Genomic DNA, 7,034 nt, shown 5'->3' with positions numbered 1-7,034 from the left:
GTCTGGCTAAGCAAGTGGAAGATGGGAAGAAGCTTTAGGAAGGACTCCTTGGGAGGGAAGAGATGTTTTCCAAGAAATGCCACCCCCGTGCGGGGAGGACAATGACAAATGAGGTGAATTTGGAGGCTGCAGAGAAAATTGGCAGAGCACTGAAGATTTGCTGCCAGGTTTGGGGGAGCTTTAAATGGCATTTAATTAGCTGCATTCAGGTGGTCACAATACTGTTGAGGCACAGTGGCAGCAACAAGACAGTACTGCGGTTCCTGGCATTTGTTAATTAAAGCCACTCCTGACAGAGACTAACGACTTTTTAATGAATCTGTTGTCTTAATGTCTTATTAAGTTTTGACTTTCCCTTTCTATCCCCTCCGAGATCCTCTGCCAATCTCCCCACGCTGGCATCCACGTGAAGGCACCGAGGCTTTGCCGGGAGGCGAGGACTGCTGCCTCCTTTCTGCGCAGGGCCAGATTCTGCCGAAGGAGCAGAGAGATGGCATGGCTCCTGCCTGCAGCCCCGGCCTCCTGGAGCAGGGATGCACAGGGATCACAGCAGAAAAACTCTGGCTGAGAGGGGATGGAGCTACCGCAGCCCCTGCCCAGTGAGGTGCTGCTGCCCTGCAGGGTGAAGGTGAGGGGTAATGCTGGAGCAAAGCATCTTCTCCCAGCACCTGGGAGCAAGAAGGAGTCAGAGCAGGGGAAGCACAACCAAAAGAATCCATTTTTCCATGGGATAAAAAGCAGAAGATGTCCCCCTGCAATGGGTGGCTGCCCTTCGGAGCTGCACTGTGAGAGCACGTGTGCTGCTACAGCCCCGCTGCAGGGTGCCCTGGGGATATTACATTCGGGGGGAGAGGTTGGTCTTACTTGTGTGGTTTGGACTCATGCACAGCCTTGGACAGAGGACTGGGGGGGACAAAGGTGGCCCCAGGGTCCCAGAGATCTGTGCTGTAGACAGGAGCCACCTCTCCTCGTTATACCGGTCCTGCTCTCCAAGAGATCGGTAGGTAATTAAGCCCCTAATTCTCCTTAACTTGCTCCACACGTATACGCAAAGACATGGCCCTGCAGAGGGGGATCCACAGGGATATTTAGCATAACTCTGTGTGCCAGGGTCACAGCCCAGCCGGATCACACCACACCCAGCAGTGTGCACAAACACATTTGTACAGCTCTGGCTGCACGTGCAACAGGCGTGCAGGAGCACACCTCCACACCGATGCCCTCTGCCACGGTGCGTGCATGTGCACACACATCATCCCTGCAGACTCAGGCCTGGGACGCAATCCAGTTCAGTGCAGCAGAATTTTTAGCTCTGACACACTGTACAAGTGTTGCCAGCGAGCAGAAAAGCCACTAAACCCAGGTATCTGTCAGCCAGCCAGCAGGTTCAATACATCAGGCTTTAGCCCTCAGCAGAGCACCGCAGAGCACTTGGCATTTAATCCTCCTCTTCCGAGCCTCTGCTGAAGGGCATGCTCACCTGGCCATGCCCAGACACCCCCACACAGCTTCATGTCCAAGCAGACACCCCTGCCCACCAGCACGCACGTTGGGGGACGAGGTGCACGCATCCCCTGCCCACAGCTGCGCCTCAGTGCCACCCAGCTCGTGCCACCCGCTGTGACATGCACACGGCATTGATCACGCGTGTTTTGCAACCTGGATGGATGCAGATGCTGCCTGGGATGCGTCTGGGTGCTCAGGGACACGTGTGGGCTCCCCCAGCCAGCCTGGGTACAAGGATCTGCACAAAGGAGCACCCTCGCCCTGCACAAAGATGGGCACGTCCCTTAGGTCCCACGCTGTCCCGCAGAAATGCAGGCAGTGCTCTGTCCTCAGTCCCAGCTCTCTATCCCTAAACTTGGCCAAGAGCTGAAGCAAAAGCACTGATGGCATGGGAAGGGTGACGCTGCCATCCCTATGGCAATGAGGCGCAGGGAACCTGTTATTGGCCACCCTTGCCAGCCACAGGAAAACTCATTAACGGGGTCTTTATCTCTTGGAGCCACCTTGGCCGCACTGCCAGCATTGCCAAGGGGTTTGGATCACAGCACGGGGCACCCCCAGGCTGGAGCAATGCATCCTGCTCTACCTGCCTGCAGCTCCTCTGTCCATGAAGACCTTGGGGACACCACAGTGTCCCCCACCCCAGTGCCCCCTCTCCCCCTCCATCCCTCACCCCTTCTCTGACATCCCCCCCGTGCAGGGCATTTCCAGCACCGCAGAGCCCCCCCAGAAAGAAGGAGCTAACCTTAACAGCTACTTGCTGGAGAGCTGCTCTGCATGTCCCAAGCCCTCGCTGCTTCACGGCCAGCAGCTCTCCATGGGTGCCACTGTCCCAGTTAGGAGGGAAATGTTTAAAGGAGTGGACTGGGGGGAGATAGAAAATGCACAGAGGACATGGACCAAAGCTATGCTTAGGGAATAAAAAGCGCTCTGAAAATAGGGTGTGTGCATGGGGAGCAAGGGCTTCTGCTAATCCAAGCTCCAGGACATAGGTGGAAATGTTTCCTTAGGTAGAGGAAAAACAAATATCTCAGTTAAGGCATTGGGCTGGATTCAGCAGATCTTGACTCAGCTTCTGGCTCTGCCACCGATTTCGTGACGTGCCTTTGGACAAGGCTCTGCTGGAACCAGGTATTGAACAGGTTTCCCCAAAAGCCGAGTGCAAAATATAGCAGGATCCTAATTGCGATCATTTGTCAGGCATCACTCTAGCTAAACAGAATCCCAGATGCTCTGGGTAGGAGCCCACGTCCTGCCGAACGCGAGACTGACGCTCCTCTGACAGTTCCCCGGTGTTGACATCCGTAAGAATAGCAGCAGGCAGAACCCGCTTCAAAGGGAGCACAAAACCACAAAAATAGATCCCATTTCTCCATCTATATTTAACACTGTGTTCTCCTTGGAATGGACTCAGGCTACGGCAATTAACTAATGATGAGGATGATTAAGGATTGCTCTCGCGCTTTACATTTATAGCATCTCTCCCACTTCTTTTCTGAACAATAATTCCTTTCCTTTGCAACTGCAGCAGAGCATTCCCAGGAAACCAAGAGGTAAAAGGCAAGGTGAATTAGAAAGGTGACCCAGTAAATGGATCGGGGAAAGGAATAAATCTGATGTTTACCTGTCCCCAAAGCAGGACGAGGACATCCGTCCCTTCCAGGATTTTCTCTCAGGTGAGGACAAACAGCTCCAGCACCGGCTGTGCAAGCACAGAAGTGACTCCAGCTCAAATATGAGACCACTGGGGCTGCTGCAGGGATGCGGGCAGGCCCTGTCCTTAGGAAAAGCCAGGACCTATTGGCTTTACACAATCTCTTTTTAGGTACTGGGAGAAAGTGCTGGTTTACCATGCAAAAATGCCATTTTATTGCAGTAAGGGTGGCATGGAAGGAAAAAGGGGTAAAATAAAAAGGAGAAAAATAAAATACAGCAAAAATAAATGTAGATGTGAGATAAATAAGAGGAAGAAATCAGTCTAGATATCAGAGACACGCTTCTGTGACTTTGTTTGAGGGCAGGGGGTGAGCAGCCACGGCCCACGGAGCAGCTGGGAGCACGCGAGTGCCTGCCACGTGCGGGACCTGCTGTTCTGCTGCCACCCCAGCCTTTTCAGCATCGCTTCAGCACTGAGAAATATTGTTCCTCTTCCTGAGAGTGAAAACAAACACAGCATGGAGAAAAAAAAAAATCAACTGAAATAATTACAGGTTGCAACGAATCAATCGGAGCTGTGTAAATAGCCTGCAGGCAGGCGTAGGACACGATGTTCGGCGCTGAACGCGCTCGGTGCTCGCTCTCCTCCCCGGACACCTCGGCAGCTGCCACAGCTCCGACCGAGGGCTGAGCTCCGGCGAGATGAGCACTGCAAACTCTCCCCGAAAGCAAACATTGACACCTGCCGTCGCTGGAAGCTGAGGCCCTCGTTTTAGGTTTTATCCCGGAGGAGCCGGGGAGGGCTGGAGGGAGAGGTTCGATGTTTGCTGCTGTGCAAAGCTGGGAGCAGATGGGGGGCTCTGGGCGCAGGTTTGGAGCTGCCTGAGGGAGCCCGGGGCACTGAAGGATGTCCTGCCATGCGTTCATAAGGCTCTCGTAGCACAGACTGCCTTTAGGTATTCAGGCAGCTAATTCTTGGAGACGCGCTGCTGGAAACGAGAGGGCAAAACCATCGTAGTAGTGAAAATTTTATGGCTTGCAAGCCTCATAACAAAGCATTTGGAAGTAACAAGACAGGAACAATTTTCTAGGATGTTTCTGCTGCATCCAGATACCCTGATGAAAATCAGTGCTGTGCTTCAGGCTGCTTTCAGCCACTGCTGCACGGAGAGGAGCCTCACCACGGGTCATCCATGGCCTGGTCCCTGCTAAACATCCTGCCAGGTGCCCCTGAAGCACGTAGGGCTTACCCATTCCATCTCACCCTGCCTTTCACAGGACCCTGCCACCTCCTGCAGCTCCTGGCCTGGCTGAAGAGCCAACCCCAAAGGCTGTGGGGTGGCAGCTCCTCCCTGAGCCCTGTGCCACTGGCAGGACCGAGGTGTCCCTCTGGGAAATTTGGGCACGTGCCTGCCCAGCACCTATGAGGTCCCGTGGGCATTGGGACCCCCCGTCATGGCCCTGCAGGTCCCCTGCATGCATGCCCCATTTGCAGCAATGGGACCTCCGAGCATCACGCCGTGTCCCCAACACTCTGCAGCTGATCTATGGCCACCAGAGGCTCATTCCTGCTGATTGATCTCCATGGCTCCTGTGCATGCTTAACTAGATGCTAATTTAATGCTGTGGTCAACGGGCAGTGCATGAGGATTAACGCCAGCTAATTCCACGTAGCACTGCTTGCGAGGAGACAGCCCCACATGTGCCATGTTGCTCTGGGCTGAGCTGGAAACCATGCCATACCCTTCTGCTCCTCCCCATGCTGCAGTTCCAGGGAGATGTTCCAGCTCCACCGTGAACCAAAAGTGCAGGATTTTCATGGCTGGTTGTGCTGGAGCACGGCTTGGGTGGCTGCCGTGTCCTTTTAGGGCTTGGAAGTCCTGGGCACCATAAAGCATTTGTTAGGGCAGCACTAGAACTGAGCTAATGCCTTGCAGAAAATATTTTTTTCTGGACAAATCTTGGCTTGAAACTTGCTTGTGAACAGCTTCTGTGTTCCCTAGCCAGATCTTTTAGAAATCAATCGTGGGATAACTCCTGCACCAGCTGCTCAGGCGGTGGCTAATGCAGGAGCAGCAGACGGTGGATTTTCAGTGTGCATTGCTTGGGTGAGCCTTGGGCCACTTGTCTCCCCCATGACTCTGCTCCCCAGAGGGATGGTTCTCTGAACGCTTGTGGTACTGAGCTCTGAAGGAACTTTCTGGAAAATTTCTCCAAAAGTTGCATTGAGTTTGGCTGTTTGCTTGAACGCACGTGCCAAGAAATTCATTAGTAAACTATTAATGGAAAAGAACACAACGTCTGAGTGCCCGTCAACGAGCTCACAAAGGAGATGCTTGGCAGCTGGCTGCTTTCATCAAGACTGGCGTCTTTTGTTACACCTGAGAAGCGTTGGAAATTCAAAACACCCAGCACCTGCGTGAGAGCAGCTCTGCAATAAAAGCCCCGAAAGGAGGGGCTGCTCCCCCTTCATGCCCCTGGTGCTGGTGCTGTGTCAGGGTGGCACGTCCATCCTGAGTGTGCCCTGGGTGCTGGGAAAGCCTCGGTGCCCGTGGCTTTTAGGATACGTGGCTGTAGCTGGAGCACCTTTGGGCTCCTTGCTCTCACCCTGGCTTCCAGCATCTGCAGGAGGCTGAGGGCAGGAGGTGCACCGGTGGTCCTGATGACCCTGCACTGTTCTCTGGGTGTCTGTGGTAAGGTAAGGAGCTAAACGCTTTGGGTGGGAGGTGCAGGAGCAGTGCCCTTGCCCACGTGTAGGCAGGAGTGTGTGTTTTGGGGAGGAGCAGCTCCCCCAGCTCATCTGGCCAGAGGTTGGCTCATGGGGGCTTTCTAGGGAGGGGGCACCAGCCACCTGTGGCTTAACCTGGTGAACCTCCCCAGATGGAAGGAGCTGGCTGGTAGCCTTCAGTGTCTGACTTTAAAAGACCCCTCTGGAAAAGCAAGCAGCAGGTTGCCATCTTGGTGGCTAAAAATGGCCAGTAAATCTCTGCCTGGCTGGCAGGGCGTTAGCACAGCGGGGCTTTGTTGTGCACGCAGCAGGTAGCCCTGACCCCCTTAGCTCTCTGATAACCTGGTTAGAGCTGCTGGCTTGGTGGGATGCCCTTGGTGGGAAGAACGGGTGATGGACAAAGCCCCTTGGTGCCTGGAGGTGCAAGCAGCCCTGCAGGGAGCACCGCAGAGTGCCAGGGGGCCCGCGAGTGTTACTGAAGGCTTTAGAGATAATATTCCACGCTTGGATCCCTTTGCAGTGTGAGGTGTCAGCTGCGTTGTCTGAGTTCATGCTATATAAATATTTATGGCTCCTAATGTAGAGGTTTGTCACACATAATGACGTGACGCTAACGTGATGTGGCCTATAGGTGAGGTGCTGCGCTGAAGAAAAGCGGCTAATGTCCTGCTCCGCTCCTGTGGGAAGTGCATTAGGGATGCTTCGTGTGTAGCTGGAGGGATGGGGGACTTGGGGTGGAAGAGTGATTTCTTCCCCACCGTACTTGAAGATATGGGAAGGGAAGCTCACGATGTTGGGTTGGCCTTTCTGATGGCTCTGAGAGGGGACTTGGGGTGAAATCCCCCCCGGGAGCACCCTTACTGTAGACCAGGGTGGAGGCAGGGGTGAGCACCCCAATCCTGGCAGTGGGGGCAACCTCCTGGTACTGCCTGGGGGCTTCTAGGCTCCCGTCCCCACAGCAGCTCTGGGCCACCACCGCATTGGGATGGGTGGGCATGGAGGGGTCTCCTGGACAGAGCTGTTCCCCTTTGAGCATATGGAGCTGTGGGGGGCAGGATGAACCACCAGCCCCTCTGGGACATCCCCAGCTCTCCTCCTTCATACAGCACATCCCCCAGCATCAGCATTCACAAGCCTGACCCAG

At 54.5% G+C, this 7,034-nt stretch overlaps 1 protein-coding gene across 1 annotated transcript in view; it reads left to right on the top strand.

Moving 5' to 3' along the window:
• Positions 1 to 5,641: 5,641 nt before the first annotated feature.
• NFASC (neurofascin) overlaps positions 5,642 to 7,034 on the top strand; it is a 117,541-nt gene continuing 116,148 nt past the window's right edge. The window contains exon 1 of the mRNA XM_083812152.1: positions 5,642 to 5,860. The gene's annotated coding sequence lies outside the window, so the exon portion shown is untranslated. The remainder of the gene's footprint in view (positions 5,861 to 7,034) is intronic.

The sequence above is a fragment of the Anser anser genome (genome assembly GCF_964211835.1).
Source record: "Anser anser genome assembly, chromosome: 27".
Taxonomy (NCBI): Eukaryota; Metazoa; Chordata; class Aves; order Anseriformes; family Anatidae; genus Anser; species Anser anser.
This window is presented reverse-complemented; position numbering and strand designations above follow the sequence as displayed.